Genomic DNA, 19,575 nt, shown 5'->3' with positions numbered 1-19,575 from the left:
TGGAGAGCTTAAGGTAAAATCGGTAAGTGGTCTTTACATAAGAGAACCATTGGAAGTCTTGAGATGAACTGTTTGTTGGTAGCAACTTGGATCCTAAGTTCTGTCAGTAGCTTCAGATTTATCTCCCAAGTCAAGATTTCGAAAGTCATTAAATTTAAAGCACATTGAAACTGGTAATTCTCTGAACTCCATCATCTGTTTCACCTCCAACATACAGAACAGATGAGCTGCAACTGCGAGATGACTTTTCCTTTATCAAGACAGAGTCATTCACATTCCCTTTTTCTTTTTGGGATGTGTGATCCAAGAAAAAGCAGATTTTCATTTCCAAATAATTCTGTGGGAAGTGTACAGATAACTCTTCTTTGGACTTTAAAGGAAATTATTTGCTATAAACATAAAAACAAGACTCTTTACAAAATTTTAACTTTGAAGAAGAATGCCCTAAAAATTATGAGGTGTTCTGACTCTTGGACAAATACAATAAGAATTGATGGTGGCATGACTCTTGACTAAAGAGAGTCAATGAAAAACCACTGGCAAAGCTTGTGATTCCTCAGAGTTGTAAGTATGATTTACAATCTACCATGAGGTAAAAGCAATGGGTTGACCATGTTAATGCTGACTTCATTTACACCATGTACTCTCATAGCCACTTTTTTGACATCTACTCTTTTCCCAACATAGTTGAAAACATGCCTATTTATCTTAGGCGTGTTTTTATTATTTTTATTTTCCTTCATCATTTCAAATAATTCCAGCTGATATCTGCACATTTCCTGATATCAAAAAAGGAAGATTTCAGTGAGAGAGAGGTAGATGGCAGGGATAAATAGTCAAAGGTCTCACTAGAAAAAAGCAATAATTTGTGAACCCTGAAAAAACTGTATAAAAAGATGGTCCTGGAGTGAGAAGGTGGATGAAAGAAAGGATGAAAGAGAAGAGGGAATTTAATTTGGGATGAAAGGATGGAAGGAAATGGCCAAGGGAGAGGGGGTTACCTGAGGACTATGTGTGCATAACACTGGGGCTAGTGGTTCACAGAGATTAAGATGGCATTAGTGATCATTATAAAGACACTTCACATTCCTGGCATACAGTCAGTCTAATGACAGTAATTCAATGTAGCCTTCCCAAATCAAGAGAAAATAAAGAGTATTTCCTTTAGTTTTATTATTGAACTTCAGCCATGATTAACTTGTATAAGCCCCATTTTGTATGTGTGTGTGTGTGTGTGTGTGTGTGTGTGTGTGTGTGTGTTTTAGTTTGTTGTCAAAGCACTGCTACAGTTCATTTTTTTTTCACTTATACTCAAGGTAGCTGTGCATCAGCTTCTTAGTGTCATCAGCAAACTTTCTAGTTCCCAGCTTTTAGTCAATTTCTTTAGAAAACACTACCTTTAATTGTGTGAGAGAGGAGGGAATTTTTTTACTATTAAAAAGTGACCAGAGTTTTAGAACAACAGTTGCATTTTCAAAGAATAGAAAGGTATAAAAAAATAGCCAGAAAATATATTTGGTATGTGTCCATAGAATTAACCTGGGAATTATTTAAGCATTTGGGCTCTCAAATTATGGGCCAGTAATTCAAAAATAGCACTCACCTCTGGTCAAAAAAATCCCTATAGATACTGGCATGGGAGGACATAGTTTCTTTTCTTTCAATTCTAGATCAAATTTAAACCTGAGATTTTGGAGCTTACTCATCAGAGGAGAAATATCATGAGCTATTTGCTCTCTCTGCTATAACACAGCTCTGGCAAGCCTGGAAGTTATGTTGAGATCGTCAAATCTATAGTCCAGGACCATCTTTGTGAATCATGAAACCATATGCCACACTGGTTGTCTGAATTGAAGGAAAAAAAAAAAACAAGAAAAACAAAAAAACCCCAAGTCTCCACCATAGAAGCCAGTGATATGATTAGACAGTGCCAAGGGCCATTTGACCATCTTACACCTTCTCAATCTATGCATTTAAAAAAATCTTTGCTACTGCTTGAACCATGTAAAATACCAGAACTCCTGTAGTGCTAACAAGGAATAAAGATCTTGCACCAGATGGTGCCTCTTGTCTCCATCTATCTCTAGCCCAAACAATCTGCCAGAGTTTTGAAGAAAAATGCGATGTGATCGTGTTGCAAAGTATATGAAGAAACAGTACGAAAAGTAATCTGGCTGAAGCAATGGGACCCAGAAGGAAGGGGATGATTATCAGTCTTTGAGCCTGTAGATGAAGTTAATGCTATCTGCATTTTAGTCCATTAAACTAATGGCATACTGAAGTCTACCTATAAGGCAAGTGTCTCACTGAGATGTCTGTCTCTTCGTAATCTCTGCAACATATTAATATCAGTCAATATGGTTACAATTTCAGAAATTCATCTGGATATTTTGTTGACATAATACAAAATAAATAGTTTGGTGTTTTAAAAAAACTTTAGTTATACAAAAGCACAGGGTACAGAATTTTATTTCTGTATTGCTTTTCAGTACTGAATTTGGTCATCTTAATTATAAGAACTTGGATACAGTTTCTATGTTCCTTTTGCATACTATTCTTAATATTTTCTGTAATATATTTAGATGAGATTTTGCATGTGTGTCATTTGTAATTTTCTCTATCAGACTTTTGTGTTTTCAAGCATCCTGTCAATATTTTGATCAAAGCATTTGTACTTTGCTATAAGATCCATGACAATTTTATTACATACCTACAGGAATTTTTTTTTATCAAGCACCTATAGAATTTTAAAGCATTTCAAGGTCAAAGTATATTTAAAGGGAAAGAAAAGAGGCCTTTTCTAAACACAATCAATCTGAAAACAACAAACTAAACAACTTAGGTTTTTGTTTGTTTGTTTTGCAGTACTGGGGATTGAACCCAGGTCCTCTATATGCTAGGCAAGTGGTGTACCAATGAGCCACATTGCTAGCCCTTAAATAATTTAGTTTTTTTTTTTTTTTAATTTTTGATGCCTGGTTTGGAATGGTGTAAATGACAAGCCTAGAAAATAATCATGATTAAGTGAACAGTAGTAGGTCATTGGGGCAACTCAGGGTGTGGTCTGGAGACTGATACTAATTAGCAAACTGGTAGAGGTCTATGGTGAGAAAAATATAGACACTGACAGGACTTAGAAACTCTTAGAGCAATTTGATATAATTGTGACAGCTACACATGTGATCACTTTCCCAGTATTTCATTGTATTTTAATTTACAAAAGCATTAGTGCATGATGTATTGAGGGAAATAAAAATCAAGTTCAGTACCATGGGTGGTTTAGAAACATCACTTGGATTCTACAATGTTACATGTCATTTAGGATGGACTGTAAAAGAGACAATGGATCCACCTGGGAAGAGGGAATTATAGCAATCATCTAGTTATGGGTTAAACATGACTCAGGAGCTTCAGTAGTAATTGTGGAAAGAAAGGAATATATCTTGGAAAAATTACAAGGGAGAAGGAATAAGGAAATAATCGTGAATTGAATGGGCTGTATGGCTGGAAGACACATCCTGCCCTAAATCCAACATCAGCCTGGATGGTGATGTTATTAGACCTAGAAAGCTTCATTGGAAAGAAGGCTTTGAAACACTTGATCAGAAAAAAAAAAAGAAAGACATTGGCTTTTTAGTTTTGAGTTAGTGATGGCAAATATCTATTCAGAAATTTTCAGTGAAACACGAAAGATTGTGGTCCTTGACTGAAGAGTTCAATATTAGAAATTTAGAACAGATGGGAAATTCTTTCTGATAGTTTTATTCAGAGAAATTCTCCTCTTGATATTTTCTAATGCTTGACATAATACTGTTTGCAACTTTCCTTCTTTTGCTTTACTAGATTGATGCAATATATGGGAGTGGATGAAGGACAAGAGCCCATCCACTCCTATATTTGCTGGTCATGTTGTCACATGAAAAAGCACTGAGAAAATGCCATGGTTGGGGTTTGCAGAAAATAAAAGTAGCAAACTCCTGCTTATTAATGATGTTCCTAAATGAAATTCTAAGTAAAACTTTCTACTATCTCTAATTTAAATTTTGCAAAAAGACATAATATTAGAAATAGAGGTTTGATCTCCAGGTTATTTCCATAAAACTTTTTCTTCTTCATTAACTTCTTAGTAGAGTTTGAATAATGTTTTTAGTACTAACAATAGTATCACCACTATTTCTAACTGTGTTATTAGTTAATTTAGCTTCAAACATTTTGTGGATTAATAAGATTTTTATGAACTACGACAATTTTCCATATGTACAAGTGTTTCTGTTGTTGCTTGATACACATACACATATACGCCTACATATATAAGTGCCAGATGATCTCTTTTGACCCCTTGGTTTAGGTAGCAAAGGGAATGTGTAGACTCAAGTGAAAATTCATATTCTCATGTCTAAGAGACCCTGGAGTTTACCCCAAATGTAGTGAGAATTATTTGTTGTTAAGGTATCTATCATAAATGCCTTGACTTCACAATTGGAAAGAAGTCCTTGTCATTCTTTTATGGAAGACCTAACCCATTGCCTGCTGTCCAAGGAAGAAGCCCTATTCTGCTTGTTACTGGACACTGAGAGTGGTGAGTAGGATGAGACCTCTCCTGGAGTTGGGATGTATGCAGCATACAGAGTTTGAACCTAACATTCACCAAATGGCAGAGGCCAAAATAATGTCTGCTAAATAATTGTATTTTAATTTACAAAAGCATCAGCCCATGATGTATTGAGAGAAATAAAAACCATGTTCAGTTTGACATGTTCTCGACACCTACAAAAGTATAGGCAAAGTTACAATCTCCATTCTTTTCACTGTTTTCCTTCTTGACCCTCCCTCTAAAGCTTCACATTGCCTCTCCTTTTCGTCATTGTGTTCTTCCCTGTGTATGGACATCATTTGGTGGGCAAAGAGTGCCTGCTTATATTTTGCACATGGTTTGGGCTGTCATTTAGTGAGCTGGGTACTTCAAGGCAACTGCATCTCTATTCATCTATTGTCAGAGGTGGCAACGTTGCAGACAGGAATGTTTGTTATTGAAACAAACAAAGCATGTGGTGTTATAGATTTGTATGCAGAACCTTTACAACAAAACTAAGTAGCTATTTACTTTAAATATGCCAATTAACTGTTACTAATGTACAGTGCACTTCTAGGTTAAGGATGATTGATAGTAACACGCAGTGAAATGTTCTTAAACTACAGTCAAGAAATGTAAATGTACAAAATGGAAAGAACCAGCAGCTGACAGCACTAGTTACATGTTTCAAAACAACACTTTCAAATCGTTTCTTTATTGTTCTTTCATCCTTTCTCTATTCTGCATTTGTACAGTCTGGTAGCCAACAGTATACTAAAAAAGTTTTGGAAAAGAGAAAATGTTTTAGTATGAAGTAAACATCATGGGCCTAATCTCATTTGCTTCACTCAGGCAGAACTCTTAGGAACCACAGTGGGAGTTTTGCTTGAATGCGGAGAATAGGCTTGTGTCTTTTAAATGTCTGACATGGAATTTGTTGCAATTACAAAACTAATTAAAAGGAAAGATGACTTCTCCTTTAGTTGCTATGCCCTGTCTTGGCACACGGCCACTTCTTCACTTGCTCTAAACCTGCATGGTCCGGAGAAAAACAAAGACAGCCACAAGTGATAAATACATATTTAAAAATTTTCTAGGAGTAACTTAAAGAGTAAGAAGAAACAGAGGAAATTAAGTTTAACACACTTTAACCGAATGTATTCAAGCTATTATCATTTTAACACAATAATTTTTATAGTAATATAAAAATTAAGTTATCTTGCACTCCTTTTTTTTTATATTATGCTTACTGCATATGCCAGTACAGATGAGCCATGTCTCACATACTCAGTGGCTCTCCATGGCTAGTATGGGACAGCACAGCTCTATCTATTGCCAAGAGGATCAGTCTACTGCCTGGGGTTGAACTACTTACTTTGGACAGACAAGAAGAGCTGGATATGCATCTTGAATTAACACAATGATCTGATTTGCCAATTACTGTTAAAACCTGCCATTTTGTTGAGAAGATTAGTTAGATTCATGAACTCAGCCAGCTGACATGATTTTATAAAGCTACCGGCTGTTAAATGTAAAAATGTTTGTGCCAGGGATACCATGTAAACATTCCTTCAGTAAAATCTTAAAAGACAAAAAGGAATTACTTTAAAAATACAAATGTAATGTTGGGTGTGGTGGTACATTCCTGCAATCCAAGCTACTTAGGAAGCTGAGGCAGGAGGATCACCATGTTAGAGGGCAACCAGGGAAACACTGTCTCAAAATAAAATATGAAAAGGACTGGGGTTGTAGCTCAGTGGTAAAGCAACCCTGGGTTCAATCCCTAATACCCCTTTCTCTTTGTCTGGGTGTCTTTCTCTCTCACACACAATGTATTGAAGGTCTTTAGATAAGCACCATTTAAAGGTTGATTGAATATTTCCTGATGAATTCCATGTTTCTTACAATAGAATTTTGGTGGGCATTTGTTTGAAAAACAATTCACAAGTGTGGATATGGTCAACTTCACCCTGTAAGAAGGGAAATTGGATCTACTTAACTCCAGTTAACTCTCTTCAGTAAACTAGACATAATAAATAAATAAAAATAGTAATTCATATACATCTAAGGAGAAATCAAACATGAAGCAACGGAAGAGAGTTTAAAAAGGTAGCTTTTTGGGGGGACTACTTGATTTTTTTCAGAATCAGCCAAGTTGTATTAATTTAGGGTCTCTGTGTGCAGTAATTAACAGTAACAATGACAAAGGTTATGTTATCTCATTCCGATTTGGGACATTTATGGGAGAAGCAACTTCTAGGACAAACCATAATAAAATAACTGATATGATAAAGTATCCAAAGTGCTGAAATGTCTTACAGTTGTGTAGCTTTGGACGTGTCATGGGGAATTGTGGAAAAGCAGCCAGAGCCTCTCCCTCTCTCCTGCTCTGCCTTGTTTTCTTGCTGCCTGCAGTTCCTGGCTTCTGTGTCAGCTGGATTCTAGGGGTTTGGCCAGTAGGAAAGTAGAGGGCTAGAGGAAGGGATGAGTCAGGGTACTTGCTCTGGCTTTCTGTGGTTCAGGTTCTACCTTTAAGTGTCTCAAGTGGCACCTCCTCTAAGCTTTCACTGTTAGGGATCCAGATCCCTCTGGGTGACCCCAACTCCTGGCACTTCCTAATACTCCTTGTCTCCTTTCAGCCTAAGAAGTGCTAGTAGTTTCTGCTGTTTCTCATCTCTGAGTTGCCTCAGCATCTGCTGTTCTGTGAGCCTTTCTGCCTGTCCATAATCAAATCCCTGGGTTAAATTGCCTCTCTATTTTAAATACTTAACATGGGTATTTCATCCCTTCTAGTTGAACTCTGACTGATACAGAAAGATGGATTCTGGAAAAAAAATATGCATGGCTCCAAATGAGTTATTAAACAGATTGCTGTGTACACACAGACATAGACAGTGATCACTAAGAGCCAATGTGTTTCCTCGGAGCAATCATGACCAATTCTCTTTGCTTACTTAATTGGTAGTTGAAGAAATGCTGGCATTAGTACATGAGCAAGGCGTTTGAAGTGATCTCTCATGATGTCCTTGTGGTTAATAGACACATGTGGGTTGGATGATACAGATTTAGTTGGGTTTATAGGCTGTACTGGAAAATACCTAGAGGGAACTATGGCTGCCTTTCAATATTTGAGGAGGGATTAGATTAAATCTTTGAAACACTAGAGGCTAGAGTCAGGATCAATGTTTGAAGTTCAGGAAATCTGATTTTGGCTCAATAAATGGAAGTGCATTCTAAGAATTATACTTCTTCCAAAATGGAATAGGCCATAAGAAAGATGATTTCTGCCCCTGGTTGTATTCAGGTAGATTTGGCTATTAGGAGTAGTGGAGAGGAATTCTCTCATTGGTAGAAACTTGAAATAGATTTTCCCTAAATTGCCTTCTAACTCTGAAAGTTTAAGAATGAATGGTGTAGATAATCATTTATGAATGTGGTCATTTATGCTTGATATCAGCATGGCACAAAATCTAATTTTGTCATGTGATGAGACCAGAATGGGCAGTAAAAATTTGCATTGCCTTTGGGTGACCATAGATATAAAAAAGATCACTGACCCAATTGTGACCAATTAGTCAAATTTCCTGCTTTACAGAGGCACAAAACTACCCGCTTCTAGTTGAAAGAGAAAATATTTTTTCTCTCATTTTGGGAAAGTCAGCTTATAAAGAAAGGGGCATAAAGAGAACAAATAACTCAAAATATAATAATTAATAGATAAATATTTTAAAATAAAAATATAAATGCAAGACCTTTTAAAGGTTTTATTGAGGAATGACATCAGTATTGTGTGGGTTAGTTATTTGTCAGGATGAAACCTAACTTTAAAAGAAAGTTTATGTAGAAGATGATGAAATTTTTAGCAGATATTTTTATCACCTGTTTTGACAGAAAACAGTTGAACCCCAGCTATAATCAATTAATCAATCAACCAATCAATCATTCAACAAGTTTCATCAAACACATGGCATGTTTAGCATCAGAGATAGCTATAGGCAATATTTTTTTTTAAGCAGGAGAATTTTATTACATGATTACATGCTTTTGAAAGATTTTTCAGATGACCTCTAAGTCCCTACCCTCTACTATTTAGGAATGAATCTGAGAAAGTATTTTGCAATGAGACACAAAATATACACTAAGTAATTCTTGTTGGGTTGAGGATTGAATGAATGATTGAATGGGGTATGAATGAGTGAATGCATGAGCAAATTTCTAATAAGAGGATTTTACTTATTTATGTCTGCTGAACATTTGTTGAGTACCAATTATAAGCAAAACACTGAATGAATTACATATTGTCCCCTCTTTCAAAAGTCTCCAGGAGCGTGGTGATAGACCCATGTGCACAGAGCTAATTATAACACAACATGATAAGTGCTGTGCTACAGGTATTCACACAATGCTATGGTAACACATAGGAGCATGTGATGAATTTATTAATTCTGCTGCAGTGGAGGTTGGGCAAGAGGAAGGAGCTGATGGGAGAAAAGCTTCAAAAAGAAATGGCATTTAAACTGAGACAAAAAGAAAAAAACACACATTTTTTTTTTCCTTAGAAAAGAATAAGGGGAAGAATCCCATAAGCAGAGGAGAATTTGTGTAAAGAATCAAAAGTGCATTAAGATAACTGCACTGTTTTCCTGGTTGAAACTGATCTTTGTCCTGGTATTTTACTGATTGTTTCTAATTTATTCCTCAAATTATTCAGGTTATAGCTATTGAAATCTGCAGCTTCATCCTCTAGTAGATTTGAGGTATAAATTCTTAGGCATGAGTACTAAGTCTCTTCATATGCATTAACCAGGGGTTAAAGCATTTTATATGGGAATACAGGGAGACATTATTTGTTATAGATTTTTGCATAGAAAGTTGCTTAGTTTTCAATGAAAGATCGGCCTGGTCCATTACTCTGCACATACTAATATATTACTGGTGCCTAATAATCATTCTCAGTGGCCTAATAAATTCAGTAGGTAATGCACATTTCAAAACAAAAGAATTTAAGCTTTATACAATAATTCTTCCTTTCAAAAACAATCTATGCTGGGCAATTTTTTCAGCAAAGCATTCACTTTGTAGAAACAAACTTATCTACAATATGACATACGATAATATTAACATGTTACTATCAAAATTTTTTTCTTGAAAAACCATAATTTAAAATTGCTGATATGGTCCCTAACATTTAGATCTTTTATAACCTGCTAACTTTTATGGCAACTCATGAAGCAAAGGCACTTCCCACATGGCTAGATTTGCCCATTCTCTCCTGAAAAAAAAAAAAAAAAACTTTGAAAAGAATAACTTTCAGGCTAAAAGAATCAAGGTCAAGAAACTGAGCACTCATACCTTTAAAGCATGATGATATGATATCCAAGAGCTACTTGTGGATGAAGCTGAAAATTTCAATAGCTATAGATTGAAGAATTTGTGTGATAGAAACAATCAGTAAAAGGAAATACTAGGAAAAGAACAGTTTCAGGTAGGAAGAAAGTATAGACAAAAATTTCCTAAGATTACTAAATTTCAAATGATTTATAACAAATTTTAATTTATTTTTCAATGTTACTGCTGTCAAAATGTTGTTCTCCTTTGAATCTACTTATTTTTCCATTACAATTTTTTTTAGGGTGGTTTAAAAACCAGTAATTTAATCCACATTCTGTTAAAACTTTGAGTATAAGTAATTTACCCAGATGTATTTTTCTTGCTTTAAAAATCTGATTTTAATTGCTAAACTCATTTAAAAAATCAATTCAATGAAAAAATGCTGTTTTTTCCCCCTTTCTTATACTCAAGGGAAAGCATGGATGAACAACAACAAAAATGCTCTGTGCAGTCTCCTTTAATGTCTCACTTTGGTGATGTATGAAATCAAAACCAAATTGTTTGAATCAGCTAAATGTCTTACGTTTGAATTATCCAGAACGCTGGTATTTTGCAGTCATTTCTTGTGATGATTTTATTTTGTTCTTCTGGTATGTACCATTGTATTAACACATGCCAAGTAAGGGACAGTTTTTAAATAATATGCTTTTGTTGCTAAATATGCCTCTAGTTTTGTCTGGACCAAAAATTATTCTGGAGTTTCTAGTAATAATGGTTAAAAGAGGATGAGTAGACAAAGCAACTGAAAGAGAGCTACATGAGATAGACTGGGGTTTATTTGATAAATAAAGGCCATCTTGTGTGACTCTGTGTAGTTATGTAATGCTTTCTCCTTTGAATGTCTTTATGATGCAAAAATATTTAAGCAGTTTTATCAAACCCATCAAAAAACCCTAGTAATTTATTGCATAGTATGTATATTACAGTGCAATCAAAGGGACTGCATTTGACTTCTAGAACTAACTAAAATTATCAGTCATGTATTTACTACCAGAAAATGGTAAGATAAAACTGAATGATTCAGGGTTACTCATTGGAAATAATTTATAAGGTAACTTTTTCCCCCCAAATTATGATGGAATTACCTAACACCTGTTGTCTATAACTGCAGAGATCCATATCAGACAAGTTGAATTAAACCATAAGAATTTATTGTTAAGCTATTCCATTCTACAAAAGAACAGGAGATGCATCAACTGGATCTAGCAATGGGCTATAACTAGAAATCCAGCTAGGACTTCTTTCTCTATGTCTTGGACTTTCTCTTTTCTTTTAAGGAGTGATTCTCTACATCTGGGTGCACTCTGCTTTATCTTCTTTCTCTGCTTCCTCTTTCCCACAGCATCCAAGTTTACATACTCTCTCTTGAGTGAAGTAGTTCTCAATCCAGATTTCTAGGAAAGACAATCAGATTGAACCTGTCTAGGGTAGGATGAGTGCTCATCTTCAGCTGGGCAAACAAGGTGGGATCTTGTCTATAAACAGATTTGCCTGTTTTAATTTTTATGAGAAGGAGGGGAGTGTTGGCTTCAGAGAGAAGTACAAAAATGATGCAGGAGACCTTTTAAAAGGTGTCTCATTAAAAACTGTAATGAATTCAATTCACTTAAACACACACACACACACACACACACACACACACACCGTGTGAGCCTTGAGTTTTTCTATAATTATAGTACTCTTTCTGAAACTTTACCATGAAAGGCATTTGAAAATATTTTGGCAATATGTTCTAAGGAATTTTATAAAATTTGCTTCCCCCTCATTCAATAAGCTCTAGGTCTATGTGTAGTTATCCCATTGCCACAATCTCAGTTTCCACACCCATAAATTGGAAAGACTGATTTCCACCTCACAGGAATTCTGATAACCAACAAGAGTATGTGTAAAGTGACTAATTACAACAGTGTATCATTCATGCTAATAGTTGGTATGTGGAACTATTATTACTATCTTTATATTTAGTGTGATTTAGAGTCACATAATCAGCATTTAAAAACCAAATGAAGTCATATATTTTGTTAGCTCAAAAGAAGCTACTTCGAGGCACCCCCTGAAGAACATGAAAATAGAGAAATGAATATTATTTTCTCAAAGTTAGACTATAAAAACAACTCATAGTGAAATACAGAAAGTCACTTAAAGTCAATTTGTAGATATCTTTCCCAAACTTCCATTGTTTATAAACTTTCTACACATTGATGGATACATGTGTTAAATAGATGTTATATTTAATGCCTACATTGTTATTCTTTTTTTCCATTAACTTTAATCAGCTCACCATTCAAAATTAGTAAAACTCATGTTTGTAATACTATTTTTGAATTAGGATTTGATATGCTGGCCATATATACATATTTGTAGTTTTTAAACACACACACACACACCACACACACACACACACACACACACACACACACACATATAACTATTCATACAAAAAGTGTTCATTCTTTTCCCACATAAAACACAACTGAGGAAAGATTGACTGTACAAGATAAAGTGACTCCAGTGCCTATAAAACTAACTTATCTGAATGAAAACTTACTATATTTAAAGAAATAAATATGTCAAACAGAAAGAGGAAGTTGGTCAGACATGGAACAGAGCAGAAGTGAGTCTCCACAGCGAACCTAAGTGAAGAGCTTCAGCACTTCATGTGTGCCCTGGCAGCCCCATACTAAGAGCTCTACCTTTTGACTGCTCTTCCTTCTAGTGAAGACAGAAAAATCACATTGTTAGAGCAAAGCAATTTCCTTGTGATTTTGTTTATTTATAGAATAGGGATATTCTGTAGTTCTCAAAGCACTGACATTACAAAGCATTAGAATTCCTTGTTAAGGACTCTTTGGGCTCCCTGCCCAGTCCCCAGTGTGATGGTTTTTGGAGGTGGATCATTTGAAAGTAAGTAGGTTTGGATAAGGTTACCAGTGTAGAAATCCTATGACGGGATTAGGGCCCTTAGAAGGAGAGGCGGGGATAGAACCTTCTCTCTGTTATGTGGGACTATAGCAAGCCAGAAAGCTGGGCTTCCTACGAACTGACTCCTCTGGCACCTTAAGTTCAGACTTCCCAGACTTCAAGACTGAGAAATAAATGTCTAGGGTTTAAGTCATCCAGTCCATGGTGCTTTTCTTATAGCAGCCCAAATGGACTGAGACTATCTTCAATAAAAACTTAAAAAAAGCAATTTTATTACGTGCTTATGTTGGATGGGCCAATCTGACTTACTAGGCCAACCTTATTATTTTTCTCCTGACAAAAATCATAAACCGGCAAAGAGGGTTTGCATATCTACTTTATAAGTTTTGTTAGATAAAAAAACAATAGTTTCATTAAGTTTAATCAACTCTGATAGCTGATTAAACTGTGAGTCCTAGGGAAGAGCCCTGTCAATGATGAGTTCACTAAGATAACTCTTGTCTGAACTCCTGGCTGGTAATTGAATTTCTACAAGCATCAGAGTTATATGCAAGTGCTTATAATTCTTTCGATAATATAGCATATTAATAAACTATTTACTAGAACCCAGCTATAAATATGATATTGCCAATACAATAAAGAAATTATTGGGTATCAGAGTTTATCATCTAACTAGGGAATTCACAAGTACATTCATGAAATTTTAAAAAAGAGTACAAATACTTATCCATTTATTACCTCTCAATGATCTGATGTTGAAAAGCTGAATTGGAAAAATGAAAGACTGGCTGAAGTCTACAATGAATATTTAATTGTGGAACTAAGTCTGGAGTTCAAAGTCCAGCACTCTTTTCACTATGGATCTGGACCACAGTAATGCCTGTCTTAACAGTCTGGGTACCCAAGACTCTTCCACAGATATGCCACATGTGCTAATTTCAGGCAAGGACTCAGGAATATGCATTTTAATAAACCCCTAGGTGAATGTGGCACAGATCCTCTGCTTAGATAAACATTGCCTTAGATTATGTAATGTTCCTTTAAAGTAACTTGAGAGTTTCAAAATAACATATCAGCATATTTAAAATGCTAGAGTATTGAATTATGTTGAGATGCAGGGGATGAGGATGTGAACCAGGGAAGGGATATGCTCTTTTGTGCAGGCCAGTGCTAAGTGGGTGTACAGAAGAGAGGTGCAGGTTTTCTGGGGTTCCTCCAGTGACTTGGACAATGTCTGCTCATCTCTACATTCAGCTCACACAAGAAATCCCAAGAGGATTTTGCCCTGGAATTCTTTTTATACCCTTTCTTAAAAAAGTAAAATAAAAACTGGACTGAAAATGTCTTGAATTAGGAAAGAATTCAGCATCAAATGTTTCTTTTTGCCCTTATATGGATTTTTCTGAAAGCTCTGTCTAAAATACCATGTTCTTTCTATGTCGTCCTCATTGTGAACACAGGCAACAGGATTCTGCCCTTGAATGGCTTTTAGGGGAAGAGACAGAACAAAACAATAAAACACTTTATGTTTCTTTTCAACAGCACAGATTTTTATCATGTGAGGGTCAGGGTTGAGTTCAAAATGTTGCTCATTTGGGAGCAAAGAATTTCTGTTTCTCAGATGATACGAAAAATCATAGAATAAATGAAGTATATAGGAAAACACTGACAGCTACTTTGCAATGATTGTGAATTGAAAAATTGTACAGATTGCTTTATATTTCAGAGTACATTTAAGCATGAATACGTATCTTTAATTCATCTCTCAACCCTGAAGTAGAAGCCTGTAACTCGGGCAGCCAGGCATTCATTCAGAAGCTGGGCTTTCAACATAGCAGTCACTGTCTACTGGGAACCAGTATGGGATTCCCCCTCAGGGGCACAGATAGTGGCAGGAAGTGACCTTTCAATTGGGCCATTGTCTAAAGAAATGTCCCAACCATCTTTTCCTTGGCTTGGTTGGAGACATATAATCGACACATTTGTGCCGTAAAGAGGGAGTCCTTGACAGAGCCAGTTCTTCTCTGAATAAGCTAGTCCTCATTTGTTCTTTCCTTTGCCTACCATTCATCTTGCCTTGGAAATCCGCTGTGATTCAGCACTTATATGAGGGATAATTCCTATTCCCCAAGTCATACTTTCCTTCACCCAACTTGAGAATAACCTTATGATATTTTGTCATATTCCAGAAAGCAGCACACTAAGACCATTAGACACAAGGCAGCCACATTAGTGGAACATGGCTTGTGCCTTTCTTACTGTATTCCTTAATTTGGATAAAGATATATCTTTTCTCCCAGGTGTAGTGTATGTTTTGGGAAGATATACATCATTCTTATACTTTTGAAATGCTTTTTTGGTTCAGAGCTTCATACCTTATGATCCCTTGATAAATCAGTTAATGAGTAAAAATTATAGTGATGTTATAGTTTTCTTTCCCCTTTTCCTATATTCCCAGGGCCTTTTGAGTTACTTGTCTTTGAAAGTAGAACTGGCTTCAACCTTGTGTCTTTGCCAACCCTGGTATCATTGCAATGGTGGTCCTTGTACACATGGTGACCTTATCACAGGATGGAAAGGTATCAGTGAGTAAAATAACTCAGACCAGAGCAGCTGGTCAAATCATGAAAAAAGCAAGTTGTATGTTCAGTCTCTTCTACCATCTTTGCTCAAGGTCACTTTGCCTCTAGTTGGCCCGTTTTTCCCAGGTGAATCTTGTACCATTTTAACCAATATCCACTGAGGTGAGGCATGTACTGCATTCAAATTGTCCCTTACCTGTCATCTAGCAGAGCTTACTTGTACTCTATTTCAGATGTTTCTAACCTTGCCCTCTGCTAGGTGATAGAAGAATTAAATAAACTAATCTTTGCTAATGCAAGAGCTGTCCAATATAGCACTCTTCTCAAGAATCAAAATGCTGTAACTCAGTTTGAAGACCCTTTAGAAGTCAAGCTAAGTATATTGATTTATTCGTAAAATCTTTTACATTCATTCTTTCTTTCATGTTCACTTGGTTGCTATCCTCCAAAGTGGTTTTCTTGCCCCTTCTCCTCTCTCAATAGCTCATTCTGTGATCTGGTGCCAAATAATCTTTTTACAATATCTCCTTTATCATGTCACTCTTTGGCAAAATTGCCCTCCTGACTTCCATTGTTTACGTTGCCTGTATTGCAGATATAAAATGTGTAGGCCACCTCTTCCTCCTAAATGGCAAAAATTAATAATCATGTCTTTTTCCCCCTAATAACCAGTGGTTTCAGTAGCCTCAACACAATTTTTAGTGAATCATTATCAATTTCCAGGAAATTGTTTTCCAGACGAAATTCCCTTGTAACACCTGAATCAAAGGAAATTCAAAGCCAAAGCCTATAGCCAGTGAACTCAACATGATGATCCCACTGTTTTTCACTGAATATCTTCCTGTACAATATCTTCCTGCTTTGTTCAAGCACATTCTGAACTTAATTATCTACTAAATACGCTTTGTTCTGTCCAGTCCCTGGGTCACTCTTTCTGAAATTTCCCTCCTGGTTATGGTTATCCTGCATCCTTTATCTGATAGGCCCATGTCAAGGTCCAGCTTTAACTCTCCTTGCTCTCTGAACCCGACCTACACCTTGTTAGGGAGGCGTTATCTCAACTATCAAGGAATTGTCTGTACCGCCCACTTAATCAGTGAGAAATACAAGTTTATGAACCAATTCTCATATGGCTATAATTTTATTGTTGAATGTATATCCTCTTTTTCAGGTAGATTTTGGAGGCAGGGACTGAATTCCTACTTATTTCTATTTTTCATAGTGTTGACTGATAATACCTTATCAAGAGTTGACATTTATTACTTGATTTCACCCATAGAAACAAGTGGATAAAGGAGAGATTAAACACACACACACACACACACACACACACACACACAAACACACACACACACACCCACACCACACTCCATGTTCCCCAGATTCTAGAATTAAATATATTTGAAAATGGAATGGTGTAGCAACAGGGTGACAACCCTCAAAATTCAACTGGGGTAGAAGATATGATTTTAAAAATTCAACTGGGGTAGAAGATATGATTTTAGTTGAAACAATTCTGAATGTTTTTGTTTTATAGCTAACATTTATTAAAATGTGCTGGGCCCCATGGTTAAGATTTACATATAGTATTTCTCTTAATCTTCACTACAACTTTCCTATGAGGTAGAGACTATTGTATCTTTAACTTATGCATGAGAAAAAAATGAGAACAGAGAGTTAGGTAATGTGTCCTGGGACACATGAGCAGTATGGAACAGACCTGGGATTTCTACCAGGCTGTCTGCTGTCTGGCTATCAGATACTTTCTCTGAAGCATCACAAGTACAGTAGACTGTGAGAGGCTTTTAGAATGTTTAGGATTCTTCCCCTTTGGTTACTACTTTTAAAATTTCAGTGAATAACAGGAAAACATTGGGAAAAGTGATAAATTCACGATGATGCTACAGAAGAAATGCAATTGGTCTGGCCTAAGTGAGCTAAGAATGCTCCAAGCCTGGCCTGGTGTTTTATCAGTATAGATATGAAATAATGAGAATGAATAAAGGTAGAGTAGAGAATGGGAGGAAATATCTTAGAGGCTACAACATGGTAGATTGGAGGAAAATAAGAGGAAAGGTCTTGAAATCTTCTGGAGTATGGAAAAGAGAGGAAAATAGGAAGAAGGGATGGAATATATAGCCTGTTTTACCTTCTTGGTTGACTTAGCAGAGCACAATCGAAAGTCCCCATTCTATGCTAATAAAATTGGTGCTCCCTAAACTGTGTTTGCTCGACAGCAATCGCTGAGAACCCAGAGAGAGTTGAGGGAAGATTGGGAGCCATGAATACTCCTTTTGTGGAGAGATCCTTCCAGACTTCCAGTTTTGATCTCTAGGCCTTTTGTACATTCAAGAGAAACTAGAAGGCATTCAGCAGTTATCAAATGGGTGAGTCCTGGGTTGGGCCTCCTGGTTTTGTCTTGTAACCATAGCCCACAAAAGTCCTTATGGTCCTGGAAACAGACCTTACTGGAGAGGAAAAGGTGAGGATGTGCTTCCTCTTCTCTGTACCCAGTAGTTTTAATTGAGTCTCAAGTGAATTTCCTTAGCAGTCAATGGCTACTCCATGTCCCAGAAGGGAGAAGGGAAGCGTGTGAAACAAGATGAGAGGTGGGACCTTTATTCCCAGAACTCTTCTGACTTCTTTTTAGACCTTGGTCAAGGATAGAGCTGTTTATTGTCATAAAATACCCTGTAGCAGGAAGTTGAAACAGAGGTTACATTAAAAAAAAAAAAAAAAGCTAATTTTAGTTCCATTCAAAATCCAGGGGAAAAAAAATCAATGTTTACAAAATTAAGATTAATGGTCTGCCAAGATTCAACTCATTAGTTAGCAGCACTACAATGTAGTGATGAAGTTCGTACTGGTTAGACTTATAGGGAATTAAAACTGTATCATTGGGATGCATTTTCCTTTGCATTTGGCTTAATGATTGTGGGCTTTTCTACTGAAAGTACTTTGGAGCCAAGGAATGAGTCTAAAAATCCTTACCTGAGAGTATACCTACTTCACTTGGCATAGAGGTGCTCTTGTCAAAATACATTGAGTGCTGAAGACCATAGTTATTATAGTTTAAAAGCTTTTGCAGATATTGATCGAGACACTGGAGTATCCCTCCTTATGTAGACAAAATACTCCTGGAGACTTGAAGGAAGCAGCTGGGAAAAGGCAGATAAACACTGAGACCTCTTTCCTTGTGTCAAATATGGAGCTCTTTCCTTCTGACCAGGAAGGACCCTGTGAGTTGGGAGAAAGGTATGGGCATTCTTTGGGTAGATGGGGTCTGGCTGTGCCTGTGCATAAAGGTCCTGCCTCATACAACATCTCTGTGCAGGAGGTGGGCAGATGGCAGGCCAGCTTGGGGGGATAATTGGAGAACAGAATGAGAGGACAGAGCGTGTGTATAATGCTAAGCTGAGATAACACATGCAGAAATCCCTAGCTCCGTGTCTGGCACAAAATAAGGATTAAAATGTTCATTTGGTGTTTCTATTGTTGTAGTCATATATATTCATTTTAGTTCAACTTTTAGAGTTGCTTTATTGCTGCACTAGAGAATCTCAACCTAACCTTCTGACTAGGAACTGATAATTTGAAAAAAAAAATGACATTATTACTTGTAGGCATTATAACCAACATTGGCCCTTCAAGGACTCTTGTGATTTCAGAAAAGCATGGTAAACATGTGTCTTTGAATATTCTACCTAAGTCCTATGAAGTATAAATCTCATTTCCTTGAGCCTGATTCCTTTCTTTTGTATCTGCACAGAAGTTATCAATTGGTCTTCAAAGAGGTAATTGGGAGAAACATCCCCTCACAGAACCTTTATAGATAGAAGGGGCCTTAGAAATACTCTGGCTTAAGTTTCTGTGAAGAAACTGTTTTCTACAAAGTCACAAATGGCAAAGAGGGGATTACAGTTTAGTCCTCTGAATTTCTGTGCTAATATTCTCTTTCCTCCATATAATATCAGAGACCTTGATTTCTTGTGTATGTCATCTGAATACCCTTCTTGCGTCATGTAAACTGTAAGTTGGGCAAAATATAGGTTGTCTTAAAAAGGAACCTTCTCCTACAGGGTGGTAGGAATGAAGGTAAGTAAGATT

The 19,575-nt window shown here is 36.4% G+C and overlaps 1 long non-coding RNA gene across 4 annotated transcripts in view; it reads left to right on the top strand.

Moving 5' to 3' along the window:
• Positions 1 to 19,575, top strand: part of LOC308648226 — a 159,958-nt gene that overhangs the window by 109,675 nt on the left and 30,708 nt on the right. The gene's annotated exons all lie outside the window — the stretch shown is intronic.

The sequence above is a fragment of the Spermophilus citellus genome (genome assembly GCF_964194105.1).
Source record: "Spermophilus citellus genome assembly, chromosome: 1".
In the NCBI taxonomy this organism is placed as follows: domain Eukaryota; kingdom Metazoa; phylum Chordata; class Mammalia; order Rodentia; family Sciuridae; genus Spermophilus; species Spermophilus citellus.
This window is presented reverse-complemented; position numbering and strand designations above follow the sequence as displayed.